The sequence below is a fragment of the Olea europaea genome, chromosome 18 (genome assembly GCF_002742605.1).
Source record: "Olea europaea var. sylvestris chromosome 18, O_europaea_v1, whole genome shotgun sequence".
NCBI classification, from domain to species: Eukaryota; Viridiplantae; Streptophyta; class Magnoliopsida; order Lamiales; family Oleaceae; genus Olea; species Olea europaea.
Window position 1 is genome coordinate 2,492,039 of NC_036254.1, and position 12,743 is coordinate 2,504,781.

The window sequence follows — 12,743 nt, forward strand, 5'->3', positions numbered from 1 at the left end:
TTACCAAATTTCCAAATATAAATCGTCATTCTCATTCATTTTTCAGACCCAATTTAAAATCAACGGTAAAACGGCATGCTGCATTTTTAACGTTTGAGTATCGTTTTAACTAATTTCATGTTCGTATTATTTTATGTTCTCTCATATCCACATAAAAATTAATGAAGATAAATTTTAACTATATTGGGTGTGAAATTGAAAATCCATGACCCAAAACGACTTGACCTTATAAACGGATAGGTGACGTTTTAATTGAGTTCGTGTCTGTTTCACATTATACTCTTCCATACTCACATAAAAATGAACGTAAACAAGTTTGCACTATATTTAGAGTGAAATTGATACCTTGTAACCCAAAATGTCGTGATGTCGTTTTAAATGTTTAGGTGTCATTTTACCTAATTTCACATCCATTTCACTTTATTTTCACTCGTTTGCACATGAAAATGAACGGACGAAATTTTCATTACGTTTGGACCTCATTGTCAATATAAAGTTAACACGATAATGACCAAAACTATTATTCCAGGAGTAAACTACACCCGATTGAACTACGAATGAAGGTAAGTAACCAAAGTAACCAAACTTTCATTAGATTATGATTATAAGATAAGATAAGATAACAAATTAGCTCATATAACTTGTATAAGTCTTCTAACATGTTCCAAGATTTAATCTATCATTTTGGAGTGAAATTAAGACCCCGTGATTAAAAAACGGCGTTATCTTGTTTTAAATGGCTAGATATCATTTTCACTACTTACATTCATTTCATTTTATGTTCACTTGTATGCTTATAATATAACATAAGTGAATGCATATTTTCACTACATTTTGATATTAAGGTCGATATGAAAGTTCGTCCGATAATGATCAACAATATTGTTTCGTTAATAAATTATACTAAACTTCAACGTGATCAAAAGTAAATGATCCTAATTTCAATTATGAGACAAAATACTCAAAAAAATTAACTCATTTAACTTGTGTAAGTCTTATAAGATATTCCAATATATGATCGACTTGTTTCAAAGTGAAATTGATACCTCATGACGCAAAACGACATTTAGTCGTTTTAAATGTATGACCGACGTTTCTACTCATTTAGTATTCGTTTAGATTCATTCACACTAGTAACCACATGAAAGTTTTGGAGTGAAAGTTTTAACTACATTTCGACATTGTGGTCGACACATTTGTTCAAACTATTGTAAGTCACACCATAATTTGGTAGAAAACTACATTGCACTTAACAACAAAGAAAAACACAAGTAGTAAGTATGGTATTTAAAACATAGCACATGTAGTCTTTCAATGTGTACGAATCATGTATGATGTTTTAAAGCATATTTTTCTAGTTTCGAAGAAAACTTGATGCCCCATGGTCCAAAACTGCATCCGATTGTTTTAAATGTGTGGTTAACGTTTCTACTTATTTAGTGCTCGTTTCGGTTTATTCACGTCCGTGACCATGTGAAAATTTAGGGATAAAAGTTTTAACTACATTTTGACTTTGTGATCGACTTATTTGTTCAAACTATAGTGAGTCACTCCATAATCCAGTAGGAAACTGCACTACACTTAACAGCAAAGAAAAACGTAAATAGCAAATATGGTATCCAAACACAGCATGTGCAGTCATTCAATATGTACGAGTCATGTATGATGGTTCAAAGCATGTTTTACTAGTTTCAGAGTGAAATCGATATCTCGTAACCCAAAATGGCATCCAATCGTGTTAAACATATTACTTATGTTTCTACTCATTTAATGTTCATTTCAGGTCATTCACATCCGTAACCACATAAAAGTTTAGGGATGAAAGTTTTAACTATATTTCAACGTTACGGTAAGCACATTTGTATGAGTTACTCCATAATTCAGTAGAAAACTGCACTACACTGGACAGAAAAGAAAAACATAAGCATCAAGTATGGTATCCAAAACATAGCATGTGCAGTCATTTAATGTGCAAGGGTCATGTATGCTATTTCATAGCATGTTTTACTAATTTTAAAGTGAAATCGATTCCCATGACCCGAAAATGGCATCCAATTGTTTTAAACGTACAACTGATATTTCTACCCACTTAATGTTCGTTTCGATTCATTCATGCCCTTAACCACGTGAAAGTTTAAAAATAAAATTTTTAACTATATTTTAATGTAGCGATCGACTCATTTGTACGAACTATAGCAAGTCACTCCATAATCTGGTAGGAAACTATGTTACACTTGACAATAAAGAAAAATGTAAGTTGCAAGTATAGCACATGTAATCGTTTAATGTGTACGAGTCATATATGATGTTTCAAAACATGTTTTACTGGTTTTGGAGTGAAATCAATATCCTGTGATCCAAAATGGCATATGGTTGTTTTAAATGTATGGCTGACGTTTCTACTCATTTGGTGTTCGTTTTGATTCGTTCTAGCCCGTAACCACGTGAAAGTTTAGGGATTATTTCGACTTTGTGATCAACATAGTTGTTCAAATTAAAGTGAGTCACTCCATAACTAGGTAAGAAATTACACTACACTTTACAATAAAGAAAAACGTAAGTAGCAATTATGGTATATTAATCATGGCATGTGTTGTCAATGTGTACGAGTCATATATGATGTTTCAAAGCGTGCTTCATTAGTTTCGGAGTGAAATCGATGCCCCGTGACTCAAAATGGCATCTGGTCATTTTAAACACGGGTAGCCATTCAAGGTTTAGATTTTAGGATGTAGGGTTCAGGTTTTAGGGTATAGGGTTTACAAAATAGAAAAACATGTAATTGTTCAATATATACAAGTCATGTATAATGTTTGAAACATATGTTACTATTTTTAAAGTGAAATTGAGACCCCTTGACCCAAAACGACATATTATCATTTTAGTGTAGGGGTGCCATTTAGCGAGTAGAGTAAGCAAAAATATAGCAAGTCATTGAGACCTTGTTACCCCAAACAACATGTAATCATTTTGCAAGTATGACTGTCGTTTAGGGTATGCAAAACATAGCACGTTCTAATACTTGTGTTGTAGTGAATTGAGTCCTCATGACCTAAAGTGGCATGTTGTCATTTTAAACGTCTAATTGCCATTTTTCAAATTGGATAAATTTACATAGTTAATAATACAACCTGTTTTTCCATCGCATAAATATACAAGCTATCGTAAAAACTGCAACTCCTTTCAGCTTTGACCGTTTCAATGTTTGAATAAAAATTCAGATAATAGAAAATGTAGTAAAATTTTATAGCAACATTGGTCAACATCCATATACATGTTCCATAATAAATCAACCTTAATCAATCATAAAAATCAATACTAACTGAACAAAATCAGCACTCATGCACATGTTTTGAAACTACGATCTCGCTATTCATACAGAAGAGTGACAGAATGACATGGCAATTTTGAAAAAAAAAAAAAGGAAATAAAATGAGGGGATTTCTTTCTGGTCCAAAGCCAACATTTTATTTTATCCCCAAATTGGATGAACCCTCCAGGCGACAAAAATTATCTTCTCTCCACCCCAACGTCATCCGTCTTCTCCAAATCCGTCAGACAATGAAACGGCCCCGACGGTATACATCTGATCTAGTTATTTGGGTTTTCATTTCGCAGCCAGTCAATCGGTCTCTTGTCATTGGCAACCGCGAGCACCATCTCTTGAAGCGGAATCTATAGCAAACCTGTTGGTGAGTATGATTAAGAAATGGTATGAAGCTAGAACCTTTGGTATCTAAGATTAGAAAATATTTGGTTCTTAAGTATTTATTTTATCAACAAAATTTTCGAAGTTAGTTTTGTCGAAGAGTACGAAATAGTTTCATATTTTTAACTTGGACTTGTAAAAAATTAATTTTAAACTTATTTACTTAAAAGTGAACTGATTTATATGGGTGTGTCAATTTCCTATTTTTTATACGAGATAAATTATTTTGAGTTTCTCAAGTGATGTGGGTAAAGTTTATTCATAAATTGATTAGGATTGAGTAGTGGTGAGTTCATTAGCCAACGTTATAAGAATCGGATTGAATGTTTGTGTTGACACATAAAAATTCATCACAAATCGAACGGCCCAAAAAATGAAGCCAAATTGGAGAATCCCCAAATCAGATAGCCCAAAGAACGAAACCCAATCAAACAATTCAAAATGAAGGCCCTAATAGGGAGGCCCAAGAACGTGGTAACGCCATCGCCCAAGATTGCAAGTCGCCCAGAATCTGAGCGAATGGAGTGTCATGCAGTCGCCCAGAGCTATTACTCTATTCTCGCCAAAACCTTCAAGTCGCCCAAAGTCTTAACAAACATAAAGCGTTGTGGTTATCAAGAAGTGCAGTTATCAAAGCAGTTAGTAAAGCGGTCCCATCACGTTTCACGATTCAAGGAATTCAATCGAAAACGGTTGAACGACGAAGAGTAATGGCAGCAGTTAAATAAGGCAGTTTTCATGACAAGCTGGCCATTATGAGGAAAGTGGGCAGTTGCAGAACGATCAAGCAGTTTTTAGGCGGTTGATCACAAAGAGATCGTCCATGAAGTATAAAAGGGAGGAAAGACATAGAGCAAAAGGACCGAATCAAAAACTCTCGAACAGATAACATGTAATTTTAATTTCCTTAGCTTAGACTTAAACACTTTTTTCAGTAACTCGTGTGCTTGCGCCCCTTGGAGGCACTTTGTTTTTAATTTCCAATTGTAAAGTCATCGCCAATAAAAGAACACCCCTTTTTGGGACTTTGTCTCAAGAGGTTTGTCCCTTACACATCGTCTAATCCCTTTTAATTGTTAGCGACTAACCTGCGCGAAACAGTTTGACAAGTAAAGTTGGAAATAGATTTGAGTAGTCAAGTTACAAGTTGACAATGACAGTGGTTAAGGATGTCCATGAGTGAAGGTCGGTTGTTGGTGGTTGTTTCTAGTATTAGTCATTTTTTTTGAAATTTGATAATTATTTGGAGTGATACAATTCAAGTGCCAATATGTACCTATTACGAAGTAGTTGTTAATTTCCATTTCACTTGCTCGAACATTATGTTATCAAAATTTTGCAAACATTCAATTGAATTATTTATTATGTCCTGTTGATATTCTGTCTACATGGTTGAATTGTAGCTTACTATGGCCGGAAAAAATCATGTAATATGTCATAGTTGTAGACGCAACGGTCACTTGTTTGCGGAGTGCCCAAATAAACGTCAACGCCCGTGATGTAAAAATGCATTTGTGAAGTGTTTTCAAGTGGAGAAGGATAGTAAGAACAAAGGTAAATTGTTTGATTGTTGTACTGCAAACTGCGGATATTGGGAGTGGGTTAAAGAGGGTAAAACGAGTGGTGAATCAAGTGCCGGTTGGCATTACCTCCACTAAACTTGTGGCGCCTGAATTAGTTCAAGATGTCTCTGGCATGTTCGAAACCATGTGTCGGCTAACTCATGAAAAAGATGTGGAGATTTCCATAAATGTGACAATACACAAAGGATAAGCGACTGTGGAAGGGGATAAGAAATGAACGTGACGGGTCTAATTTGTAGTTGTTGATGTAATAAAATTGTTCTTTAACTTAGGTGGAGACATCATTTCGATGCCAACTTTGTAGTTAACGTAGTGTAAAATTTGTGTACTGCTATTTAACTTATGTGGAGATTTCATTTTGATGCCTACTACGTGGTTAATGTAATGCGAAATCTATGTAGTAATGTTATGGAATTTTTGAATTGCGGAGCCTACAACTTGGACATTTTGAAGCCTACAACTATTTCATTGAAATGTGTGCAATTGTTTATTCTAGGTTCTGTGTGGATGCCTAGCAAGAGAAAGATGCAAAGAATGAATTTGGTGTCCTCTGGCGTGGAGTTAAAACTGCTGCAACATTATTGACACACTTGAAATCGAAAGCAAGAATCATGGCTGTTCCCCATATGCGAAATACTTAATTAAAATTCACTATCTTTACAATTAAGTTTCTGGTAATTGTCACAAATTTCCAGCATCTTTCCATTGAGAGGAAGTGGTCAAATTTTTCAATACAGGAATAACAAAACATAGCAACTAACTTCACAGTGGCATATGGAAGTTTACTAGCTGGAATTAAAGTTGCAGTAGAAAGTCATATGACATCATCATCATCCCAATCATCTTCCCATTGTCGAGTCACTTCCTTGCCTTCTTCTTTGTCGTCCAACTTCACATGAATAATTAACAAAACAATCAAAGAAACCTTGGTACCTGCAGGCAGCACTGAAACCTTACATTTCAGTCGGACCAAAAGCATGATAATTCCTAAAATAAAAGCTAACTCACGAAAAAGATTTGGAGATTTCCATAAATGTGACAATACACAAAGGATAAGCGACTGTTGAAGGGGATAAGAAATGAACGTGGCGGGTCTAATTTGTAGTTGTTGATGTAATAAAATTGTTCTTTAACTTAGGTGGAGACATCATTTCGATGCCAACTTTGTAGTTACCGTAGTGTAAAATTTGTGTACTGCTATTTAACTTATGTGGGGATTTCATTTTGATGCCTGCTACGTGGTTCATGTAATGTGAAATCTATGTAGTAATGTTATGGAATTTTTGAATTGCGGAGCCTACAACTTGGACATTTTGAAGCCTACAACTATTTCACTGAAATGTGTGCAATTGTTTATTCTAGATTCTGTGTGGATGCCTAGCAAGAGAAAGATGCAAAGAATGAATTTGGTGTCCTCTTGCGTGGAGTTAAAACTGCTGCAACATTATTGACACACTTGAAATCGAAAGCAAGAATCATGGCTGTTCCCCACATGCGAAATACTTAATTAAAATTCACTATCTTTACAATTAAGTTTCTGGTAATTGTCACAAATTTCCAGCATCTTTCCATTGAGAGGAAGTGGTCAAATTTTTGTTCCTGATTCTAAGAATTCAATACAGGAATAACAAAACATTGCAACTAACTTCACAGTGGCATATGGAAGTTTAGTAGCTGGAATTAAAGTTGCAGTAGAAAGTTATATGACATCATCATCATCCCAATCATCTTCCCATTGTCGAGTCACTTCCTTGCCTTCTTCTTTGTCGTCCCACTCTACCAACTTCACATGAATAATTAACAAAATAATCAAAGAAACCTTGGTACCTGCAGGCAGCACTGAAACCTTACATTTCAGTCGGACCAAAAGCATGATAATTCCTAAAATAAATGTAATTCTGGAGCTCAAAGAAAAAAGTAAACCATACATGTGGTAGGGATGAAGTAAAATCCACATTCCAACTACCAACCATTCGTCAAAACCAACACAACTTCACCTTCTATATCTATGTGTAACAATCACATGTTCGGGACATCTTGGTCCGATAAACAGGAAAAGTAGTATGGCGTGTTTTCAAATCCCGTACAATATGAACATATTATAGAAAAAACATAAATTCGTGAATGGGTAAAACTGTTTAGTCACATGTATTACCTTGACCATTGAACTCATTTTCGTTACTTGCATTCAGAGGATGAAACTGGAGGAATGTGTTGAGTAAATCCCATACTTCGGTTATCACCCTACATGAAATCACATGAGTTCGTAGACTATATATGTATCAAGTCAACTTAATGATCCACATTCCAAATACCAAACCATTCGTCAAAACCAACACAACTTCACCTTCTATATCTATGTGTAACAATCACATGTTCGGGACATCTTGGTCCGATAAACAGGAAAAGCAGTATGGTGTGTTTTCAAATCCCGTACAATATGAACATATTATAGAAAAAACATAAATTCGTGAATGGGTAAAACTGTTTAGTCACTTGTATTACCTTGACCATTGAACTCATTTTCGTTACTTGCATTCGGAGGATGAAACTGGAGGAATGTGGTTGAGTAAATCCCATACTTCGGTTATCACCCTACATGAAATCACATGAGTTCGTAGACTATATATGTATCAAGTCAACTTAATCATATACAAATGCTAACCATTAGTAGCTACGAAAAGGATAAAGGTACAGGCATTGAATGCTGTGCCTATTCGACTAATTTTACGACATATAAATCAACTTCCATATTAGTTGGACGTGCCTTTAGTCTCCTTCCTTTGTTTGAACTCGAACTTCCCTGTAATATCACCCAACTTATGACTTATGGGTACTAAAAAAAGAACATACGAGGTCGCAATAAATGCGAAACATGCCTTTGCTTTATTCTGTAGCAATTCCAATGGGCTCTTCTTATGGAGTTTCTTAGGCGCACCCTTCCTCTTCACACATTTTAGATCCTTTACACTACCGCTGCCAGTTTCTTGTGACGCTCTACACTGAGAGGCTGACTAGGTCATATGCAAGGACACGACATTACTCCCAGAACTTGATTTCGATGTCATTATCTCTTTACATTGATCTTCGATCCACTCCAGTAATGTTGTAGCTCTGACGACATCATCTGTGGCCAGGTCTGCCAACAATGCGAAAGAAGTACACAATTTTTCATACATCAACTGTCCAAGAGTACTAACCAATCCATCGTAGTTCATATCAACCCTCATGTGGACTCTACTCACATCTCTCCGCCATCTGCGTAGGTTATATTTGTCAGGTAATACTTTGACATCGTGACGAATTAACACTGTGATTGCATGCCCACATAGTATGCCTTGAAACTCAAGTAAGTGGCAACCACAAGTAATTTCACACTTTTCTGGCTGAAAAGAGACCAAGAAAGTCTTTTTCTTCGAACGTGACTCATAGATGACATCCTCTCGTACCTCGTCCCCAAACATCCCACAGAAGTACATACAAGGTCGCAATACATTTTTCTAGTGAACTCCTCCTGAACTTCTCTAAATTTAGAAATTGTGTAAATCGCTTGAAATTGCTTCTCCATTTCATACCGTGTTGCACATGGTATCATTTGTGAGTAAGACTTGAAATCTACTTGAAACTCCTTCTCGACTTTGCTTCTCAATGCTCTTTCGTATTTTTCCACGAATTACTTTAACGATGTCTTCGAATGTACATATCCATCGAAAAATGCATTCATACTCTCACTTCGTTGGGTTGTTGACATTCCTGCCCAAAATGTGGTTTTAAAATAGCAAGGAACCCAACATCTACTCTCGTATAGTCCCGTTAACCAATCATTATCATGCAACACATACATATCAATCATAGCCCTCCACCAATCTTCAAACTGTTCAATGAATTGAGAATCATAAACCAATTCGTGTATAGACTGAATTATAGAAACCTTGTCCACATTGTACCTAAACTTTTCTGGTAACTTCTTTAATATATGCCACAAACAACATCGATGTTTCGTATTTGGAAACACGATCTCAATTGCATTTTGCATGGCCCTGTCCTGATCTGTAATTATCCCATGGGGAGCTTGGCCATGCATGCATTATAGCCATGTCTTAAATAGCCATAAAAAGGTGTCTATATCCTCATTCGACACCAAATCACATCTAAGTAGTGTGAATTGTCCATAATGATTCACCCCAACAAAAGGGACAAAAGGCATGTCATACTTATTAGTTAGGTAAGTCGTATCGAACGTGACACCGTCCCCGAACTCCTTATATGCCTGTGTACTCCTATTATCTGCCCAAAAAATATTCTTCAACGTCGACTCGTCGTCCAAATCTATACTAAAGTAAAGCCCCGAGCAACTTACTTGCATTTTTGAAAAGTAAGATTGTATTGCTGCGACGTCTACTCCTCCAAGTCCTAAGCGCCGAACTTGTTCAACATAATGTTGACAATCTTTTTCCATGCAAGTCATATTATCATATCCACATGCTTCAACTACTACAGCATTGTAACTTTTGTGTAATGGAATTCTTGTAATATCGTTTACTTGAAGCCGCCGTTTAACTTGTGCACTTAACTCCCGATTGCATCGATACAACCTTGACTTGGTCGGACTTGTTTTATGATTGTGTTCAAGATTCACTGTGTTTCCGAGATTCACTGTGTTAATTCTCCAAATTCCATGATCGTTTGCTGATGCATCAGTCTGGCTAGACAACCTGTCTGAATGGTTGCTTGTGGCTTCAAAGTACCAATTTTAGTACTACTTCTTTTCCCTTCACGACTACACGTCAACGTAAGATATCTCATCACTCCATCATCGTCCTTTTTCGAATTTCATTTTGGAAAACCTATAGTGTACACATATCTTTTGTAAAAATCGAACAATTCAACATCGTCCTTGAACTTCATACCCACTTGAGGAACAACTACACCATCTCCGCCTAAGTTTTCATCACCCAATAAGTTCATATCATCCTTCAAATTCTCATTATCGGATTCTACCAATATAATGTCATCCACATTTCGCAAACATTCTTTCCCTGTGACAAAAAACCAACTACACTATAAAACCAAAATTAAAGAAACTGATTTCCGATACAAGATATTAAGTAAAAATGAAAATAGAAAATTCAAAATCGATTTACTAGGCCACCATTTCTACAACTAAAGATCTCAACTTAGACCCGATCCCAAATCCCACTTTGAAAAAAAAAAATTTCCTACCAAAGAAAACCCCCAATTTCAGGATACTGAAAATAGGCGGGATAATGAGGAGATTAAAATGACCTATAGCTTTAAAACTAAGAAAATAACATTATAAAACAAGGGAGGTGAACAGTTTAAGCAAAAGATGGGACTGGTTTCTTAACCCATTTCTTGCTGCATTTAACATAAAAGAGGGATTACACATTTTCTTGACAAGGATCCATTAACACATTACAATTTTTACTAATCCGAAACCACAAAACCAAACCTTTGTCTATCTCCATCTTCGAGTGAATGAGTTGGGTCAGGTGGAAATCAGATTTCAGAACTAACACCGACGTCAACTTATGAAGTATTGGTCAGTCCAAGTCTTTCTGGGGTTTGGACGTTGGCGCCATAGGATATGTGTCGGTAGACCGCGGTTGAATAATCTCCAAATTTGGGGGAAAACGTAGCTTAAAGAAATGGTGCCTCGGTTGGTTGGTCGACCGCAACTCAAAGAGCTCAAGATTTGAGCAAAAACGTAACTTACGGGTGGAGCCAAATTTGGGGGAAAATAAATGGCGCCTTGAAGAAAGAATGGTTTATAGTGAAGTTGGTGCTTCTCTGAAAATGAAAAGGGTCGTCCATTTTTTTAATATTTTCTGTCCATCACGTGTTGGTACTTTGATTTTTTATTTATTTATTTTTTTTTCCATTTTTAAAATAAGTCATTCTGTTAGGTAGAGTGTAAGCCAATAGTATACAAATAGCATTTTTGTTGAAACTAAATAATAAAAAGCACTACCATCTTGACAAAATTAGCATCTAATTTATACATCCTCTAACCACATAAAATTGAAAAATATACAAAGAAAACAATTATGGATCGAAATGTATAGTAAAAATTTCAGTAGCTAGTTTTCTTCCTCCAACATTCAATCATATCATCAGATATAAGTTTTACATTTAATTTGACCAATAAAGGTTCTATAAACATATGTAGTCCAATCCGATCAACGAAGTATCCATTGCTTGTCTTTGCTCATCATTCAATTGTATGATCAAAAGCCTTTCTCCCCCAAACATTATCTAACATCTTTTAAATATAGTCAAAGTTTTTTAAGGGAGCATATTTTTTATGGTCTACCTTTAATTCTATCTTCAGCGAGAATCACATACTCAAATGAGTGTTCCATTTCTACAATAAAAGTCACAAAACGATCATGTAATTAATCAACAAACAAATATGAAGAATTTACAATAATGTTAAATGATACTTAGTACAATTATTTTCAAAAATAAATTAAAGACTGGTGACATTCTCAAAATTACATAAATGGCAGGATACCATTTTCAGAACTAGATAAACTTCAAGGTGCCATACTAGAAAATTCAACAACTAACATATCAAATATCACAATCTCAACTAAGTAAATTCAATTTAAATCATGGAAAAATATGCAGAACACTAACATATGTTAGTTACAATAAAAAATCACGATCATTTATTACTCTACCATGTTCCATTTGATGCAAATTGTAAAATAGTACCAATATGCTAAGACTTCAATGATATCACAGAATATCCATTTCATTACACTAACATTACAACTAACATAACATTTAAATATTTTTAGCAAGCAGATACTTAAATATCTAATATTTTGTAGCAATTTCTATTAAATTGCCATCTTATCTTTCAATTATCAGCTCAACATTAATTAGATTCCAAAAGAGTCATATATTGCTAGGATTTTTATTTTTTAAAATCAAGAAGCAAAAAATCTCTCAAACAATAATAGAGCATCAGAAGAAAACAATTGTGGTATTTCATTTTTTGGGAAAAAACAATAGTTTCCTTGTTGCCACAATTTCATCACGTAATTTCTTCATAGGAACAAGTCTAGGTTTCGTGAAAATGAATAATCTTGTGCAGCCTCAAATAGGATTAAGTCCTATTGACAACAAAAAATAGACATAAATCAAAATCAAAATCACCTATGGTGCTATTTACCCCATGTTTGCTTATAAGCCCATATGTATCTATTCAATATCTCACACTCAGAATGCTCCACTACATATTTTTCCCAATTTGCTTATAAATCTACATCATGAATAATAAACAAAGAAATAACATTTTTTCAAATTTGCAGTTACAGGAAGAAAGTTGAATTGTTAAGTATTTTTCGTTTAATTCAAAGCAACAATGAAAAATATTAAGAGAAAATTAAGTTCCAAAACTTAATGACAACATACAAGAAATA

The 12,743-nt window shown here is 34.9% G+C and overlaps 1 long non-coding RNA gene across 4 annotated transcripts; it reads right to left on the reverse strand.

Annotated features, from left to right (window-relative positions):
- Positions 1-6,770: 6,770 nt before the first annotated feature.
- LOC111367137 lies at positions 6,771-11,195 on the reverse strand. Of its 4 annotated transcripts, none has more exons than XR_002697727.1 (3): positions 7,958-11,195; positions 7,448-7,536; positions 6,771-7,119 (listed from the first exon to the last, which is right to left on the reverse strand). It is a non-coding gene; the product is annotated as an uncharacterized LOC111367137 (long non-coding RNA). The 4 variants fall into 4 exon arrangements; XR_002697728.1 differs by having other exon boundaries at positions 6,771-7,131; XR_002697729.1 differs by having other exon boundaries at positions 6,771-7,536; positions 7,958-10,331; positions 10,766-11,192.
- Positions 11,196-12,743: the final 1,548 nt, after the last annotated feature.